General features: G+C 33.9%; 1 protein-coding gene across 5 annotated transcripts in view; it reads right to left on the minus strand.

Moving 5' to 3' along the window:
• Positions 1–22,146, minus strand: part of LOC126969063 (cell surface glycoprotein 1-like) — a 145,149-nt gene that overhangs the window by 64,753 nt on the left and 58,250 nt on the right. Inside the window, exon 1 of one of the 5 annotated variants that reach the window (XM_050814360.1) lies at positions 699–822. The exons of the other annotated variants lie outside the window; for them this stretch is intronic. The gene's annotated coding sequence lies outside the window, so the exon portion shown is untranslated. Of the gene's footprint in view, positions 1–698; positions 823–22,146 lie in introns of those variants that run through there. 5 annotated transcript variants of the gene reach the window in all.

Consider the following 22,146-nt stretch of genomic DNA (forward strand, 5'->3'; position numbering starts at 1 on the left):
GTGCGAAATAATAATGCTTCGAGAGCATCGTCTCATAATCCCATTTGTACGGTAGAGGTTCGTAGACCCCCGCGACCACTTGAGGCTCGCTGCTCGCGTGACGCCACTACGTTGCCGATCTAATTACTCTAATTGAAACACGAACACAGACCATACCTATCATTTATCTATTAGTTCTGATCACCCGCGTGGTAACCAATATTATACACCCGCTCAATTTAAAATTTTCCTCATCCAAACCTTTCACTTCATACTTCAGAGTTATTGTCGCTAGAATATAATTAGCGAAAATCAGCACTTACGTTTTAAAAAAAAAATTAAATTTGATCTTACTATTAACAATTATCAATGCTTTTAAACTCAAAATTTCCGAACCAAATATGTCACCCACAATCTATGAATATAGTGAGTTGTTAATAATAGTAAACACGACACACGCAGTATTAGATCTTACAAGTGCAATCAAAGTTAGAAAAATAAATTAAAAATTCATAATAAAGTGGTGCATTTTTGAAATAGATCCTCAATACACACCCAGTATCACCAGATTATCTTTGCAATATGCACGACACACTGTTTTATTTGTTTTCAGAAATACACCACCGTGTGAGGTTATAAAAAGCCGGCCGGCGTGAGAGCCTTGCTGCGGCCGGGTCGGTGAGCGGCCGGCTGATCGTGTTCGTATATCAAGGACTCACATATATAATGCCAGCGCAGGTCGGACGCCGCTGGTGCTGGGCGAGGGCTGGTAGGCTCACTGAGGGTAAGTCACAGATGCAGTTCGCGGTGGCCGTTCGCGGAGCCGGCGTCTGGGGGACTGGCGCCGGCGTGTGGCTTCAGGCCGGAGCGGCACCCCTCGCCCCGCCCCGCCTCCCGTCATGTCGGTCATCGTCATTTGCAGAAACCTCCAGAAACTATGTTTATGGGATCTACCATAAGCGCTCCTAATGTGGGAAATCGTTCACTTCAATAATATACATTTTATTCAGTTACAATAACTTGCGTTCTTTATCTGGCGACGGGTTTGTTCTTATTCAGATAATACTGAGCGTAGATATGAGCTCGCTCAGGGTCAATAACGACGACAGCCAGATTGTCTTCCTCTGAAGATTAACTTAAAACTTCCGATTATATTAAACACTAGTATCACAACATAATCTCGGCTAGACAGCGCCGCTCGCCAGAAGCCGTCGACCTGAGCGCCACGCTCGGCTGGTCGTGGGCCGCTGCCCGCCCGCGAGGTGGCTGGTCGCTCGCCGAATCTTCGCACTTCACCACCACTAGGAAAGCCAAGTGCAGCATCCGTGAAATTACCGTAAATCTGACGCAACTGCTGTCTGCCTCTAGTGCAGGTTGCTTTTGAAGAAATATTAATTTAGTATATCTTTACGCATAAAAATTCCGTGTCACGTGGTTTGTCCGCAATGAACTACTGAACTGATTTTAATCATATTCACACTGTGTTTAGTTTCATCCAACATGAGACATAGGATAGTTTTTATTTCGATTCGTGACTCATAATATTTTTTGATTACAAAGGACTTATCCCGTTTTTCTATGGAGTGTTTTTTTTTAAATTTTGCGGTCAATGAACAATATCTGCGTTGCCATGTGAAACATTATTTTAAGTAATCTAAAATAGCTACTTCAATTATTTAAAACACCTGCGTTTTTGTTAAATTAAATATCAAATATAATCCTTATTGCTAGCCTTGTGTCAACATGTTATTTATGTTATCTGCCTATAGTATCGATGATCGGTATACTTAGGTTGATATGTTGTTAATGTTGATATTTATATAATACGAGGGTGGCCCTGAAAATTTCGGGAAACAAGCGAGTGCCACAACATTACTATTTAAAAATGTATTTATTGCTTTACGAAGTATTCTCCGCGATATTTGACACATTTTTCCATACGATGGAACCAATCATTGAAGCAACCATTTCATTCGGAAGTATCCAAAATGGCCGTTTTGTAGGCGTCCACAGCTTCTTCAGGTGATGAAATTCTCTGATCACGTAATTTATTCTTTATTTTAGGGAAAGTATAGAAAATATTAGGGCTTAGGACGGGGCTGTACGGCGGATGGTCTTATAATTCTATGTTTTCTCGCTGTAAAAACTCTTTTGTTCTGTGCGCGGTGTGAGAACTCTCATTGTCGTGATGGAGGATGATGCGGCGGTTGCAGTTCTCTTTACGGAGTTCAGTAACGACCTGTGGCAAACCTGTGCTAGCATACCATTCTGCATTAATCGTTCTTTGTCCCTCAAGAGGAATATACCTAAAGTTAATTATTATTAAGTTTTACTTCAATCGCGCGTAAAGATTACACGCACACACTTTTTTTTTATTTACAGAACAGCGTCTGCCGGGTCAGCTAGTTACAAATATGCAGAACAACTAAATAATTGTTGTAATCAATGAACTTATACAAATTTTGTTTATTTTAACAAAGATTTTAAAGTTTTATATCAAATTTTGCATAAGTATTATTTGTTTTGGTGAAGCGACGCGCACCGGTCACTATATTATAATTTACAGTGTCACTATTATTAATACAGGTGAGATATTTCTTTATGATCGATTTATCGCTGAGTATTTCCATCATTTTAAAATAATGTGTATTTAAATTAAGTTAGCTGGTGACCAAAAGTGGTGCCAGCTTACTAAAGGAGAAATGAAGTATACTCAAAACAGGATTAATGCTGCCAATACCCTCGTAAACTCCAAGGATTTCTTTGATTTGACAAATAAATTCAAACAAATGTAGTAAGTTATAATTATTTTTAAATCAAGTTATATTCGAGTGAACACCAGACATCGCTGTATAAAATCTCACCAATAATAAACATTTAATTTATCCGCACCGATGCAAGTTACAAATTATTCATGTATCAACCATTCCGGTAAACAATGGAGACATTACGAAGTGACCGGATAAGGCAGAGTTTGGACCACGTCGTGCTGAATCTCAATGAGCGCCTCTTTCGCCTGTTCGCAGACGTATATGAGTATAGATCCATTACCGATGAGTCACGATTGCAGAAATCAAACGATTTCAAGCCCACATAAGGTATCAACAATTAGGTTTTTGTTGAGATGAGCTGAGTGAAATCTCGAACATCTGGACGATAAACTTGGCTTAAACAAGCGATGTATTACTGAAGGGAATATTTGCGTTATGCGTGAATACGTTTATCGTTATAAATATCTCCTATAAAAAGCTAAGATTTTAATGTTCAATCGAATTATTATTTAATAATATTAATTTATAATTTCAATTTTATGATTGCTATTCAAATAACAAATTGTTTTTGTTGACGACAAAAGTGTCAAGCAGAAAGCTATAATAACGACACGTTTTATAAAAATACTAGCTGACCCGGCAAACGTTGTTTTGCCATATAAAGTATAATTCACGCGATAGTTTTATAAGTAATAAAATATTGCCTATATTATAGCCTGTACATCATTTTGTTCTATTGTCAATAGTTTTTGCAGCGCACGCAAAAAAAAGTTTTCGATTTTACACCTTGTGTTACAAAATAGCAATTTTATTACGGATCCCTAATTTTGAAAAAAAAACATAGCCTATAGCCTCGATATATCGATAAATGGACTACCCAACACTGAAAGAATCATTCAAATCGGACCAGTAGTACCCGAGATTAGCGCGTTCAAACAAACAAACAAACACTGCAGATTTATAATATTAGTATAGATGAACGTAGAAACGCAACAGAAGTCAGAACGATTGGCTAAATCATAATATGCTACAATTAACATGAAATTGTAATTATTTTCATAACCTCCAAATGCATTTTAATCAATAAATCTTACAACCAATTCTACAGAATGATTAAATTATCGATTGATTATCGACTTCTTCGCATCGATGTTTCTCTCCGATTTTCTACGATTATTAGCTCCTTCCAGCTACATTAGCCACGCATAGACACAGTTACAGGGCGGAAGTCACGGAGGTTTTATATCATATCGATAGCCTCTGTCTCCAATTAAGGATCATTATTCATGACTGATGTTTATTTATAAATATTAACACACAACTAAATATTACAGGGGATTTTATACTTTGATTCGGAACTATTCCTACATGAGGCAGAGAGTATGTGTTTTATGAAGTAAACAGTCGTTAGTTTTTTGTGATGGTTATTACAAGGCCACAAGTAGCTAGTAAATAATGATTGTGAAAGAAATATTTGTAGCTTATAGAGCCTGACGGAAAACAATGAAGTCAAACATACTCAATTAGTATTTTAAGCTCATCGACCTTATGACCCATAGGTACAACATTACGAAATGAATTGATTTGGAAACAAATACAGATACATTTTTAAGCACAAAAAAAACATAGAAAGATAGAAACAAAAAACTTCTTAAACAGTTACACTGTGTACACCTAATATTTAAATTTCCACTTAAATAACTCCTTATACCACACAGCTATTAAACAAAATTCAGGAACTTAAAAAATATACAAAATAATAAATAAATCTGACAAAATTCAGTTGCACGTTAGAATTTAGAAGAAATTAGGTGATTTTCAATTTGTAAGTTTTATTCTGAATTAGTAAGTTTTAGAGGAACACCAAAACATACATCATTTAATCTTGAGTTTTGAAGTGTTAACATTCTGTGCAGTGGTGAACGTGTACCAGTATTTGTCCTGGTGAGATATAAATTAAATGTTTAGAGCGTGTAGCACGGGACGGTATATGATCTATTAAAAGTCGTTCTGAGGATATAATTTTCAAAAAACAGATATTGTATGAATCCACAGTAGCCGGTGCCAATTGTTTGCAATATGTTGTGGTCATTATCTGACCGATGAACGACCTGCACCCGCAAACCTTAGTTGAAAGACTGAATTTTGCATTGGGAATATATAGGTATTAGGAGTACTAGCTGGTTATAACGTCGATGATTAAACCAAAAAAAAATAACTACGATCTAAACCTCCTATAACGTTATACATAATAACCACAGCGTCGACGTAAAATTTAACAAATAACAGAAAAAACTAGTTTAATACAATAAAAAATAACTATTTCATTTTTTATTTAAACAGAAGGCTTAATTATAATAGACGCTTTGGCTTTCGAACAAGTACGAAGAAAATAAAAAGGAACAACTTCATTTTCAGCATGATGTAGCAGAAAGTTACAGATTAGATCAATAAACACGAAACATTTATTGGCATGAATGAATCTAACATTAATGTTTATATAAATAATGGTTCGATGCATTTAATTCTCAATATACGTTCTCCGATACGAGTTTAGCAATTCGTAGTAAGATTGAAAATAAAAAAGTTACCTCTCGAGTTACAGTAGCAAACTTGTTTCGAACGAGCTCACTTTGTATGTGGTTTTATAACAATTGAGCTCGGCCAGGAAAAATTGTGCGGTCATCGAACTAGTACCCACAAAAAATACATGCCATTGTGGAAGTGCGTTGTGCGTTTGCGTGCCTGGCATTTAAACCTAAATTATTTGACAATATTATCATGAATTAGCTAAAAAAATCATTAATTGCGAGAACTGACGGATTGCCTGGTAATTAAACCTAAATTATTTGACAATATTATCATCAATTAGCTAAAAATTCGTTAATTGCGAGAACTGACGGATTGCCTGGTAATTAAACCTAAATTATTTGACAATATTATCATCAATTAGCTAAAAATTCGTTAATTGCGAGAACTGACGGATTGCCTGGCATTTAAAACTAAATTAATTGACAATATTATCATCAATTAGCTAAAAATTCGTTAATTGCGAGAACTGACGGATTGCCTGGCATTTAAAACTAAATTAATTGACAATATTATCTTGAATTAGCTAAAAATTCGTTAATTGCGAGAACTGACGGATTGCCTGGCATTTAAAACTATATTAATTGACAATATTATCTTGAATTAGCTAAAAAATCGTTAATTGTGAGAACTGACGGATTGCCTGGCATTTAAAACTAAATTAATTGACAATATTATCTTGAATTAGCTAAAAATTCGTTAATTGCGAGAACTGACGGATTGCCTGGCATTTAAAACTATATTAATTGACAATATTATCTTGAATTAGCTAAAAAATCGTTAATTGTGAGAACTGACGGATTGCCTGGCATTTAAAACTATATTAATTGACAATATTATCTTGAATTAGCTAAAAATTCGTTAATTGCGAGAACTGACGGATTGCCTGGCATTTAAAACTAAATTAATTGACAATATTATCATCAATTAGCTAAAAAATCGTTAATTGTGAGAACTGACGGATTGCCTGGCATTTAAAACTAAATTAATTGACAATATTATCATCAATTAGCTAAAAATTCGTTAATTGCGAGAACTGACGGATTGCCTGGTAATTAAACCTAAATTATTTGACAATATTATCATCAATTAGCTAAAAATTCGTTAATTGCGAGAACTGACGGATTGCCTGGCATTTAAAACTAAATTAATTGACAATATTATCATCAATTAGCTAAAAATTCGTTAATTGCGAGAACTGACGGATTGCCTGGCATTTAAAACTAAATTAATTGACAATATTATCTTGAATTAGCTAAAAATTCGTTAATTGCGAGAACTGACGGATTGCCTGGCATTTAAAACTAAATTAATTGACAATATTATCATCAATTAGCTAAAAAATCGTTAATTGTGAGAACTGACGGATTGCCTGGCATTTAAAACTAAATTAATTGACAATATTATCATCAATTAGCTAAAAATTCGTTAATTGCGAGAACTGACGGATTGCCTGGCATTTAAAACTAAATTAATTGACAATATTATCATCAATTAGCTAAAAATTCGTTAATTGCGAGAACTGACGGATTGCCTGGCATTTAAAACTATATTAATTGACAATATTATCTTGAATTAGCTAAAAAATCGTTAATTGTGAGAACTGACGGATTGCCTGGCATTTAAAACTATATTAATTGACAATATTATCTTGAATTAGCTAAAAAATCGTTAATTGTGAGAACTGACGGATTGCCTGGCATTTAAAACTATATTAATTGACAATATTATCTTGAATTAGCTAAAAATTCGTTAATTGCGAGAACTGACGGATTGCCTGGCATTTAAAACTAAATTAATTGACAATATTATCATCAATTAGCTAAAAAATCGTTAATTGTGAGAACTGACGGATTGCCTGGCATTTAAAACTAAATTAATTGACAATATTATCATCAATTAGCTAAAAATTCGTTAATTGCGAGAACTGACGGATTGCCTGGTAATTAAACCTAAATTATTTGACAATATTATCATCAATTAGCTAAAAATTCGTTAATTGCGAGAACTGACGGATTGCCTGGCATTTAAAACTAAATTAATTGACAATATTATCATCAATTAGCTAAAAATTCGTTAATTGCGAGAACTGACGGATTGCCTGGCATTTAAAACTAAATTAATTGACAATATTATCTTGAATTAGCTAAAAATTCGTTAATTGCGAGAACTGACGGATTGCCTGGCATTTAAAACTAAATTAATTGACAATATTATCATCAATTAGCTAAAAATTCGTTAATTGTGAGAACTGACGGATTGCCTGGCATTTAAAACTAAATTAATTGACAATATTATCATCAATTAGCTAAAAATTCGTTAATTGCGAGAACTGACGGATTGCCTGGCATTTAAAACTAAATTAATTGACAATATTATCATCAATTAGCTAAAAATTCGTTAATTGCGAGAACTGACGGATTGCCTGGCATTTAAAACTATATTAATTGACAATATTATCTTGAATTAGCTAAAAAATCGTTAATTGTGAGAACTGACGGATTGCCTGGCATTTAAAACTATATTAATTGACAATATTATCTTGAATTAGCTAAAAATTCGTTAATTGCGAGAACTGACGGATTGCCTGGCATTTAAAACTAAATTAATTGACAATATTATCATCAATTAGCTAAAAAATCGTTAATTGTGAGAACTGACGGATTGCCTGGCATTTAAAACTAAATTAATTGACAATATTATCATCAATTAGCTAAAAATTCGTTAATTGCGAGAACTGACGGATTGCCTGGCATTTAAAACTAAATTAATTGACAATATTATCATCAATTAGCTAAAAAATCGTTAATTGTGAGAACTGACGGATTGCCTGGCATTTAAAACTAAATTAATTGACAATATTATCATCAATTAGCTAAAAATTCGTTAATTGCGAGAACTGACGGATTGCCTGGCATTTAAAACTAAATTAATTGACAATATTATCATCAATTAGCTAAAAAATCGTTAATTGTGAGAACTGACGGATTGCCTGGCATTTAAAACTAAATTAATTGACAATATTATCATCAATTAGCTAAAAATTCGTTAATTGCGAGAACTGACGGATTGCCTGGCATTTAAAACTAAATTAATTGACAATATTATCATCAATTAGCTAAAAATTCGTTAATTGTGAGAACTGACGGATTGCCTGGCATTTAAAACTATATTAATTGACAATATTATCTTGAATTAGCTAAAAATTCGTTAATTGCGAGAACTGACGGATTGCCTGGCATTTAAAACTAAATTAATTGACAATATTATCATCAATTAGCTAAAAAATCGTTAATTGTGAGAACTGACGGATTGCCTGGCATTTAAAACTAAATTAATTGACAATATTATCATCAATTAGCTAAAAATTCGTTAATTGCGAGAACTGACGGATTGCCTGGCATTTAAAACTAAATTAATTGACAATATTATCATCAATTAGCTAAAAAATCGTTAATTGTGAGAACTGACGGATTGCCTGGCATTTAAAACTAAATTAATTGACAATATTATCATCAATTAGCTAAAAATTCGTTAATTGCGAGAACTGACGGATTGCCTGGCATTTAAAACTAAATTAATTGACAATATTATCATCAATTAGCTAAAAATTCGTTAATTGTGAGAACTGACGGATTGCCTGGCATTTAAAACTATATTAATTGACAATATTATCTTGAATTAGCTAAAAATTCGTTAATTGCGAGAACTGACGGATTGCCTGGCATTTAAAACTAAATTAATTGACAATATTATCATCAATTAGCTAAAAATTCGTTAATTGTGAGAACTGACGGATTGCCTGGCATTTAAAACTATATTAATTGACAATATTATCTTGAATTAGCTAAAAATTCGTTAATTGCGAGAACTGACGGATTGCCTGGCATTTAAAACTAAATTAATTGACAATATTATCATCAATTAGCTAAAAAATCGTTAATTGTGAGAACTGACGGATTGCCTGGCATTTAAAACTATATTAATTGACAATATTATCTTGAATTAGCTAAAAAATCGTTAATTGTGAGAACTGACGGATTGCCTGGCATTTAAAACTATATTAATTGACAATATTATCTTGAATTAGCTAAAAATTCGTTAATTGCGAGAACTGACGGATTGCCTGGCATTTAAAACTAAATTAATTGACAATATTATCATCAATTAGCTAAAAAATCGTTAATTGTGAGAACTGACGGATTGCCTGGCATTTAAAACTAAATTAATTGACAATATTATCATCAATTAGCTAAAAATTCGTTAATTGTGAGAACTGACGGATTGCCTGGCATTTAAAACTAAATTAATTGACAATATTATCATCAATTAGCTAAAAATTCGTTAATTGCGAGAACTGACGGATTGCCTGGCATTTAAAACTAAATTAATTGACAATATTATCATCAATTAGCTAAAAATTCGTTAATTGTGAGAACTGACGGATTGCCTGGCATTTAAAACTAAATTAATTGACAATATTATCATCAATTAGCTAAAAATTCGTTAATTGCGAGAACTGACGGATTGCCTGGCATTTAAAACTAAATTAATTGACAATATTATCATCAATTAGCTAAAAATTCGTTAATTGCGAGAACTGACGGATTGCCTGGCATTTAAAACTAAATTAATTGACAATATTATCATCAATTCGCCAAAACATCGTTAACTGCGAAAACAGACAGATTGTTTGGGTAATTTCTTGCACTGATATTGTGCTTATAATAAGACCTCCCTATGACAATTATAAGTACTTATTTCCGTGACATGGCTTTATAAGAGGAAGCGACTGCTTGTAAAGGATTATTGAGACTTTCAAAATCGACTTAATAGAGTAGGCTAGAGAAACCAACTGCATCAAGTGACCCCTATTATTGTACTAGCAAATACAATAAATATTAACTAATCGAGAGGAATTATATATTATTATCATGTAACAATTTAATAAATATATCTTCTCGACAAAATGTTTTAATAGATTGAAAATAACAAAAATAACGTGGGTATGTTTACATAATTGAAAATAACAATATCTGCTACTAAAATAACTAACAAAACCCTTGATGTTGAGGAGCATAAAAATACTGAATGCATAATATTTACACAGCTATTTGGAAAGAGTAAATGTTAAATTACTCTAAAAGCCGTGCGGTCTCATGGTTACAATATCGGAACACAAACGCAGAATAACAAAACAAACAACGAACTGTCGCGCACATGCAAATAATACTCTATCTAAAAATAAAGTCTATCATATACTAGTGGATATTGCCAAGTAAAAAATAAAATTAGACGTGAATGATAACAAAAACTATGTTAGGAGGTTATAGTTAGGTTAACAATATTTTCAATAGTTACATAAACGCTCCTGCATTCCTTGAATTAATATGTTTGTAAGACGAGTTAGATAATGAGGAGCACGCGAGCAGCTTGGGGCTGATGCAAACATGATCAGTGTACCGAGACGATGCATTCTACAACGCCTTTCATGTGTGAACAAAAGTTTCGCCTCGGTATACGGTATTTTCTAAACGTTAAAATCAAAAGAACAATTAAAAAGTGATGGGTAAACATAACCTGCATTGTTTTTTTTTTACAAATGTGAATGTCCTATGTCCTATTTATCAAAAAACAAATCGTGTTTGAAGTAGCAGCTCTTTCATATTTTAGATTTAAAGACCATCTGATCATGTCAGTTATAGAATTTCATTCATTTTAATCATATTTATTTATTATTATTATTATATTTTATCATATCGTTTGTCAATTTATCAGAGGTGAAAATACTTCATTGTCAACCATTTTTATGTTAAAGAGTCGATCATCCAATCATCATTCCTCATATCAGATCTAAAATTCAAATTATCTCATTCATTCCCAATGAATCGTAACAAAGCACAAAATAGTGAGTGACTGATAGTGATTTTATCTCTAATATTACTTTAGACACCTCCCACGTGGCAGCACTACCGGCATGTAATGATGCAAAATGCGTCGTTTTGGACGAAATCCAGATGACGATTTACGAGGAGATAAAAATAAATTTGCAACACGCTTCTATAAACTTTCAGCAAAAAAGAAATATTTGCAAGACTTTCAGAGAATCTTTTTTAAATCTAAATAATGCCTAATTATTTCGTATATTTCTACTTTCTAGATACCTGTGAAATTAATACCGTTTAATCCAACTTGATGGAAAGGATTACGTTGTCCTTTGTCATCGTTATGAGGTAATTTGTAACACAAAAGAGATAAAACGAGAACGCTGCTGCACGTCACGCATTTATTACAAAGGTTTTGCAGGAAGTCTGATCATCTCGTTTCTCGCGTAGCACTTATATCTATCAAGCAACGAGTGGTGCTATCGATTCCCGGTGGAACGTGGCAGTTATTATTCTTATAGACATTTCCGGATTTCACTAGGATAACAAACTATCACATCTACAAATTAAGGGCCACGAAGGGCGCATTACAATTGTTTCACATAAGTCTGTAAATTTTTTCTATACTCGAGGTTGTAATCAACTCGATTTATAAAGATGTTATTGGCTGGTGGAATTACTAACTCTCAAGTGGACCTGGATTACCTGGATTGAAAAGAGGCTTATTGTTTTTGTTATAATACAGTTGTAATACAGAAAAGTTGTAATATGTATATATTTTCAATCCACCTTTATTGTTATGTCGACTCGACAGGACACAGACAACTTGTACAAATACGGGCACATTTAAATCGTGCCATCGCAACTTGTGGTGAACGAACAGGGGTGGCACAATCATTGTAACCACGTCAAAGCAAGAGGGCTGCGCATTGTAAAAACGGCCCTCCTCCAGTCTCACAGCGTACACCATACATTTTTATTGCGAGTGCCGAGCGCTCCCTCGCGCCGAGGCCGGTCGCCACGCGGCGGGACCACTCGACTGGAAATATAATCACTACTCTGTATTGTTTTGCATAATCAGTTGTGGCCCGGCAATTCGTATTTATATTCCTCCGTGGCACAAGACACGCCTCACAAGGAAATTATAATAACGCTATTAATAAGGAAGTAGTTGGTCAGAATTACCTTGATGACTATTCAGATTTTGTACTACGCAATTTTAATACAAATTGGCAACCTATACAGAAGAAAAGATTATTATTCAAGCGGAAACTTTTCGAATAGGAGGACAAACGAGCGCGTCGACAACGACCTGTACGCTACGCCCAGTGAGCCATTTATGTGTTAGGCATACCAGAAGATCACGTGCCGACCAAGAGATGAAGGGATCTGGTCCTCGACACTAAACTATGCGAAACATAGAGGCACTAGGCCGCTACTTTACGCCGGTATTATGTGCGAGTATGGTAATTAACCCGGTCACCCCGGTTACAGTCTGGCCCGATTGTGCTGAAGTCTTAAGACGGCAGCGTGACTCTCCCACTTCTAAAAGGCCCTTAGTCGCCTCTTACGACACCCAGGGCATCTTCAATCTTCGCTTAGGCTAATTATAGATAGTTGTAGATAGCTGTTAATGTTACATAGCTAAATAGCCACCTGTCAAAAGTTTCAAATAAATATTCGATATTGACTTGATATTTCACTTTTTAACTTTAACTTTACCAAGGAATACGATTATAACAGCTAATATGATGCAACCCAGCCTAACAGTTACAATTCCTATTGTTAACTTTGCTTTGCTAAAATTAGACTTCTGTCATGATCTCTTTAGCAAATAAATTTAGATACTACCTATAGAGAACACTGTTAATGAAATAACTAGCGGTTATTGGCGAGGGGTTCTAAATAATATTAAGCAAACTAATCGCGAGACCAAAAATCATTTTTATACGTGCTATATCAGCTTTGATCTATGTCCCTATATATGTAACAGTCTTTGAACGTGATTTTCACGTGCTTTAAGTTCCATTTACTTGAAAATTTATACAAATATCAAGGACTGATGACAATACTTTACAATATCAGTACTTTTTTCTTGCGTCATAATAAGCATTAACTTTCTACGCAGTCAACTATGTAAAGGCGCATGTTTCTAACTATAAATTATTCAAAACTTAGCTCCGAAATATCATCTATATTGTTGTACCCATTCACCAATTCAACTTAATAGACCAATCTCAAGATTAGTTTCGTCATTTTGCGGATTTTTTTTTGTAGGGCTTGTATAAATCGTGCACTACAATACTCTATCCAGGTGCCACTTAATTAAAATAAAATTTCCAGCAGCTCACGCTCTGTTTTTGTAACAAGTGCAGTGACGAGGCCTTCAACTGTCTACCTGATACGTCAAAATCGTTCTTTTAAGAGAACGGGAGAATCAAAAAGCTCCTAGTTTTACATGCACGTATGAAGTATTTAAATAGGTATAAATGTGTGTGTGGGTTTTGTGTATTTGGGTGAGTGTGTGGGTATGGTTATGGTTTGTAAGGCGGCTTTAGTACGGTTCAGTGCAGCCCTGTTTCACTGGGACCAATGTGGTCTTTTAAGATAGCCACTGTTAACTCTAGTTCACTGCTAAGACTGATACTTTTCATGAATCTTATTATTTATTTTGCAGTGAGCTGACGTATCTCAAATTGTTGAAGAATTGGTCTTCCCAAAGAAATGCTACATTTGCTCATCTAAGGACTACTTTCAGAGAGGATGTGCTACGGGATTTAATCTGCACTATTACAGAATCTACACGCCTTGCAATCTCTGAGGCTAAAGGCTAAGATTGAGAGGTGTTTGTTTAATCTGCAGTGCTCCGTAAGTGTTCTGCTGATTTGCCTACTTAACATGCGCAGCCATTTATGGATTGGATTAAGGTATGGTATGGTATGATTAAGAGTGTTTTTAAGAATAGGTTATCATAAACATTTTGTGTGTAGACCGGCGTCATTACTGTTTGTTAATATACCCTAACATTAACTCACAATAACACATATCGTAACTATTAGTAACCACGCCATTGCAACTCGTACGAGACGTACAAGATCTATCTAACCTGTAGCCAACGATGAACGAATCTCGGCTCTTGCCCGCAATACGATATGGAGCGAAACATCGTATACTTTCATAGGAATCATGTTAACTACTTACAATCAGCTTTTTGTAGCAAGTAATAGTAAATAGTAGTTTGTAAAATAGTTTTCATTAATATTACTTAAGCCCTTGTACAACAATCAATTTAAGGTACATTTTTGCACAATATATAAAAATAAACTCTTGTACGTATATATAATAACGAGCCAAGAAATATTTAACGAAAATAAGAAATCTTTTTGGAAAGGGCTCCTTGGCTGATTACGATTACATCACTTGCAAGTAACGTACTCAAATAATAAGATAAAGTAAGCGATAAAGCTGTTAAATATTAAATAAATTCATACAATAGGTGTAAAATATGATTGTGTCCCCAATGGCGCCGACATGCAACACGTTTAAGAAATACAAATGGGCAGGTGAAATTGATAAACGTTCATTATTTCACGCACAGCCACGAAATTTACAAAACTAATTGGCCTCGTTGCATGTATTATGCAAGTAATGCAATTTTACGAAATCTGCATGGCCGATATAGCGACTAAGAATTAGGCAATTAAGTAAAAATAAAAAAGCAATTGAGTGGTTTAATGAATCAACCATGCAAGTGAAACTGTTTTTCACAAAATAACATATTACTATCAGCATAGAAAAAACATATTTTTATAATGCTTTAAAAAATATAATGTCATAAAAAAACCCTTGTCAGGTTTCTAAGATACTCTGCTCCTCTGTATCCGGAGCTTAAATCTGCAGCATTAGACAGCGGGGCCAAACTGACTTAAAAGCAGTATTTAAAAATAATGATACACCATCACCCCTTCTACAATCAGTATTGTATTATCGCATTACAAAGTCCCCACAATTTTTAGCGCTTCGATAGATGATGTTTTTGGTAGGTACAGAATGCAATACAATGTTAGGCAAATAGATAAGACATAAAACAACCTACATATGTTATTGAAACGTTTCATAATTATTGAGTATGCCTTTTAAGGCTCGCTTTAAAAGAAATCAATGTTTTGGCATTTCTTATTTCTGAGGGCAGGTTGTTACATATCTGAACTCCCTCAAAGGTTATTGTCTGTTTTCCATAATTACTTCTACAATTGGCAGCTCAATATGTCTAGCTCTTCATGTAGCAAATCTGGTTAATTTTTTTTTTCTTTTTATCTAATATATAAAATTCTAGTGTCATGGTGTTAAACTTTGAACTCCTCCGAAACGGCTTGACCGATTCTCATGAAATTTTGAGTGCATATTGGGTAGGTCTGAGAATCGGACAACATCTATTTTTCATCCCCCTAAATGTTAAGGGTGGTCCACACCAATTTTATTTTTTTGACATTTTTTTTTAAATTTGTTTGATTTAAGTCAGTATTGAAAAATACATACAACTTAAAATTTTCACCGATCTAAGATCAACAGTTACTTTTGTATCGCGATTTTAATATCGGCAATACAACGTTTGCTGAGTCAGCTAGTAAATATATATAGATATAAAAGATGTAATAAAAGCTTCACTTTAATAGAATAACATTTATCAATGACATGGAAAATCATATCTATAAATCTATCTAGACGTATAAATTATCGAAGGGCATTTAATTTACAAAAAATTTGAGATCCACACATCAAAACTATAATGATGTAACCCAAGATATAAAAAAGTCTTAAAATTATTATTTAAAAATTTTTATTAGTTAAAATACTTAGTCACAAACAGTATTTAAAAAAAATTATTACATCGATATTCCTCTTAGCGTAAATATGAAAAATCTCAAAATGTAGGCCATCAGATGTTTTAGTTTAAATGATATCTCGACACAGTTTGAAACACTTACGTTTTAAATATACAGCAATTCTAGACTGCACGATTACAGAAGAGTCATTTAAAAAATTGACGCTCATTTTCATTTACATTTATTGAGGCCGCTAGTTAAACAGTTGTTTAATTTCAAATTTCTACATAGTTACATATAATTTACATTTTCGAGATACGGAAGAAAGCAGCTCTTTTCAAGTAATTGTTTTATTTTAAGTGTAATCTCTTCAATTACCATAGGAGCGTTACATTCGGACTTGCTTTCAACTCGGTGCAGTGACTGTGAATATAATGACACAACCAACATATTTTAGAATATTCTCGGAGATTGTATTAAATCTAATCTTTATCTTTATCGAACGTAAAGAAGAAGTAAATGTGAAAAGTAAATCTAGCACTATTAATACCTTATCATCTAACAAAGAAATTATGCTAATAAACCATACGGCTCAATCTTCATATCAATATAAATGGTCTTAATCAATCAAATAAATCAATATAAATGATAATAACTGCCTTAACCTTACCTGCCAAAATCAAAAACTATTTGACACTAACCCCCTTATTCATAATAGTCTGCTAACTTAAAGCATTGCTAATTCTCACTCTGTCTTCTTCTATTGACCTAAGTCACAATGAGAAAAAACACTCCTTAGCGGCTGTTTAAAGTTAGCGGACCATTATGAATAAGGGGGTTAGACAATACTAATAGACAGACAAAAAGTGGCAGAAATCCAAGATAGATTTATTAAATACGTTCTAGATAAATGTTATACTATCTTTTTCATACAGTTCCCCTCACACCCTTGTGATAAAAATCCTAATTACCTCTTAAGACTAACATCTTCAGTACGCATTTTATATTTTTTACAAAAAAAATGGCGGATCAGTAATATTAACAGCCATTTAAATCAAAATTAGTAAACACAGTTACGGATTATATTAGCAGTTTAATTCATTGGCAGCGTTATCTTTAATCGCAATATTGGACACAATGTTATCGTTATAATCACATACGAGGTCGCAGACTGTAGGGCTTCGACACCGACGCACAATGCTGTTTTCACACACCTCTAACACAAGCGCGCAGTAAATTGAAAAATATTGTTGAATAAGTTCAATAGCACGTACTTTAAATATACTACCGTTGCCTATATCTGTAGTAGGCATTGTATTGGAGCTCCACTCATCATCTGTGTCGCATTATGATTCAACACCTGTACTATTCAATAGCATTGATGATTTAAAGAAAAACAATTGTTATGTGACCAAATATACTTTTCCTGTATCTAATATGCAGAATAGACGGCCATGCAATCATTCAGATAAATCATCTCATGAAGTAAGTAAAAGTAAAAGGAAAATGAAAAAAGCCAATTGGATCGCAACAGAACTTTTTGGAAACTTAGAAAAATATTGGAAACAGAAAGTTGTCGTCTAAGGCGATTCTATACTTTAATATTTTCATCGCGTAACAAACTACGTTTAGGGACTGCCTAGTATTTTGAATACTAAACCACATACAAACACACACACATTGTCAAATATACGCGTCACGCATTATCGGGCTGTCAGGTCGTCTATACGCTAGTATATCCTATATCAAGCTTCAAACTTACAAATGTAATTAAGTTGAAATAATTAAAGTGTAAAATCACCTTCAACAACTTCCGGTTTTAATGTTTTTCCAAGTTTCGAAAAAGTTTTATTGCGATCCGAACACAATTATATTGGCGTTTAATTTTCCAAACTGTCCATTAGGTTTCAAAACAAAAATCTTTACAGGAAAACATACTGCTGATTTTTTATAGGATGAGTAAAATATTTTTTAACATTCCGAAAAAATACCCGTTGCGTGATTTTTACGAGAAGTCTGCAAATTCCATTAGTAATGTAGGCCGCAGTAGGTACGTGAAACAAACTACCACCATACACGGAATGCTCTCTCACCTAACTATTACCAAATAGCCTCAAGTAACAAAAGTTATTTATATTTCTTTAATTGAGCCGTTCTTAATGTCAATTTAATCACTATCATAGCTTTTAACACAAATGGTGCTCTGAGAATAATGATATACTTATGTTCTAATGTGTGTTTTCAAAACTATCTGTAAACTGAGTCACAGTAAGTTCACACGCTGTTCATAACTACAAACCCAATGTTTAATGTATAAAATTACGAAATACAATACAATACCGAGGATGCCTGTACATAATATTGTTTGATAGCGAAACAAAAAGAACAGAAAAACTATCACATACTAATACTTCTTATGGATAATATTTTTTGGTGATTACTATAAACTTCAAAATAGTATTTGTAACATACAATAGGGTGTCACAATTCTAAGGTTTCTGTTTATATTTCGTTTCAATCCCAAAAACAATGACTAAACACCAAATTCCAGGGAAACCATAAACATTTGACCTCTAAGCGTCACTTTACACCCGCTTAGAATTAAAATGTTGAAGGGACAAGCCCCTTCTCAAGTCCAAAATTCAACCCTACTTAATTTGATTGCGATGTTACTTTAATCCGAACAATGTATTCATACATAGATTATATATACTGTGTACAGGAATAGAATTAAATAATGTTTTATTTTCACTAAGACCATTTCTTTTTAAACTTAATCATCGACGCTTTATATATGTAAAAGGAGGACAAACAAGAGTACGGGTCACCTAGTGTTAAGTGCTCACCGCCGCCCACATTATCTTGAAACACCAGAGGAATCAAAGGAGCGTTGCCGGCCAGGAATGTGTAAGCGATTTTTTTAAAGGTACCCAAATCGTACGTCCAGGAAACACCGTGGAAGCTCATTCCACAGTTTTGTTGTACGTGGAAAAAAGTTCCTTTAAACCCGCACTGTGGAGGAACGCAACACAACCAGATGGTGGGGATGATATCCTAATTTGTTGCGTGGCGTGCGAAGGTGGAATTCGTCTTATGCTAGATAATAGTAGCTGTTCCCTAACCACCTCAGATTTTAAACCAATGCAAGAATATACCAAAGCTAGTAAATAAATTGATGTCATAAAATGCAAGTTTGGAAAACGACCAACAAGATAACCACTTGCTCATCCGATGATACCTTCCAGCGAGAGAAACGTAAAAAAAATGGCTTGAATAGAGCAACTGGAACTGTGAAATGTGTAAAAGATTGATCAGGCTTTGTAGACAATGGCGCACTTACGCTGGACAACAAACAATTAGAAAGGCTTCATCAAGACACGGGGAGTATTGGCCGCGGCGTCGGGGGTAAGGGAACGGGGAAAGGGGAGTGGTATCTAATTTCACCGCTTCCCCACTTCCGACGTAATTACGAAACAATAATGTGGGTCTCTTGTGGCAGGCAGGCTGACCGCAGACCGACTGAAATCTAGGCAGCCATCTCGTTGCGGTACATGGAATACACTTTTATTTTACTATTTCTTAGGACATTTAGCGAGGACACAGCTCCAGTGATATGAGAGATAGGGTATTTCGATTTGAAATTTAATTTGAGTTTCCGCCTATGGCATTATGTTTTACACGTGCCTGATCCAAATACAATCGTCTCCATACAATAACATAAGTAAATTTGATATAGAAGATAATATAATAACTGATAAGGCTATAATAATAGATGCTGTAATGAGTTTACCAGGCAAAATACTCTCACCATAATCTCTTCAAGTTAAACCTTAAATACCCAACAGAGCCATTCATGAGCACAATTCTTATAAAAGTGTCACAATGAAAAGTGCTCATGTTGACACGACAACAAAAATCTGTTGTGTAAAACGAAAGCACTCAACGCTTAGTTCGCGATCCATTAACGACACTCAACACTAGCTAGAAGGGCGGCGGGTTACCAAAACGACGAACTCGGTTTTCAAACATTTCCGTTCACAGTGAATAGAAAGTTCTTGTAAGGATTAGACTATGTTATACTTAGGTAAAGAATGATTGTAAAATCATTGAGTGTTTGTTTGACCAAATGTAAGTGTTCAGCGACAGAGGAAATTTATTCCAGTGTATGGATGGTTGTACGTGTCTATCTAATTCTAGTTACGATTATTGTTATTTTTGGAATTGGTGTCCTTCCGCCGCGACCCGCTCTCGTCTCTCACCTCCTCACGACTCAAGCACATCTCACCTATAATTATGTATGTAGTTACAAACCTATCTTAGATGACACCGACTCCAAAAATTACAATAATCGTAACTAGAATTAGATTAATTAATTAGATTGTATAAAAAAACGCAACTATTTGTATACATATTTGTATACAACTGTATGCATATTATATCTATTGTTTTGGAATAGTGTTTTAGAAGTTGGTTGTTTATTTGTTATATTTTTTTTATTTTTTTATTTTTATTGAATCTGAAGTACACTAACTAACAATTTGTCTAAATATAGATATACAAAATTTTTTAAATGCAGCAATGAAAAATCGAAATATAAATGTAAATTTATCATCCACATATGTATAGCAAATTTAAGACTTTTACGATTTTCTCATGGATTCCATTGTCAGATCTGGACCAAATTACAATGGGACCACACGGGCTTTCAAATAAAAAAAAATATCAAAATCGGTTCACCCAGTCGAAAGTTTTAGGTTAAATTACATAAAAAAAAAATACCGACGAATTGAGAACCTCCTCCTCTTTTGAAGTCGGTTAAAAAGTGGCAATTACTTTCTTGCCACCTCTTCTCTTTAAAGCCCAACTTTTCCCAAGTAGTCGTAAATTTTATTAACTTTGACATTCAAATATTTAACTTTTTGACCTATATGAATACATTCTATTGAGTTTGCATTTGACAGTTTTTTTGTAAGCCCGAGGCCAAGAGTTACCAAGAGTAAAAGAGGTTACGTGAAAGGGTTGAAACGAGTGGAAAAAGCCAGAGAAGTAGGTTACGAACGTGGCAGTTGGAGATTCGGTGTAAACATTGCACAATATAAATATATACACAGCAACTATTGACGTAGGTACAATTAACAAGTAGACTCCCAATCGCCGTCGTCTCACTTAAGCAAGCGCAAAATTTCTAAATTAACGTATGTTGTATCCATGGGGAAAAAACTAGAGATAGCATTATTTTAAAGTAATTTCAAAAAGGGGTGTCTTGTCCAATATAGTTTGAAAATCCCTGCTTTATCGCAACTCATTGATATAGAAATTCCGTTCCATCCCTATTGCATCTTCTATTGCATATTCTTGGTTCGATATATGATAACATATCACTAATCTGATTCATCACTGTGTGTGTTTAATAACCAGCTGTTTGACCTGATTCCTGACGAATCACGACACACCAATAATTCCAATATTACCCTCACCATCTGGATGTGTGGCACAACTCCACAGTGCGGTTTTCAAGAAACTTTCTTCCACGTACAACCAAGCTATTGAATGAGCTTACTTGTGCGGTGTTTCCAGGATGATACGACACGGCAATACTCTTGTCATTCCTCTGATGTTGTAAGAGAATATGGGCGGCGGTGATTACTTCAGTTATTTGTCTTCTTCTTCCATAAAAAAAACAGGTGTTTCGTAAGCCAGTAGACACAGATGTGTGTGGTGCGTATTACGACTATCCTTCTCCAACACGTATCGCAGGTATCAAGCTGTCCTCAAATAATCCACCGGATATGACGTCACTAAACAATGTGTGTCGCATTCCATGACGTGGTTTTGAAAAGAGTCATTATAATTTCAAAATCTTAATTGGATCTTTGAATGAATAGGAAAATAATTTAACAGTAATCTATACCGAATATTCAAAAGAGATCAAGTATGTTAGTCATTAAAATAACGATTGTAAATTTTTTTTCATTCTCTTTTACTGCTAGAATGCTCGATTATTTCCTACGTGTTATATTTAATTATAATAGAATTAAGTGTTTAACTGTTTTAGCAAAGCAAATCGGAGAAAAATACCACGGTTTCCTGTTTATA

Source organism: Leptidea sinapis, chromosome 17, assembly GCF_905404315.1.
Source record: "Leptidea sinapis chromosome 17, ilLepSina1.1, whole genome shotgun sequence".
NCBI lineage: Eukaryota > Metazoa > Arthropoda > Insecta > Lepidoptera > Pieridae > Leptidea > Leptidea sinapis.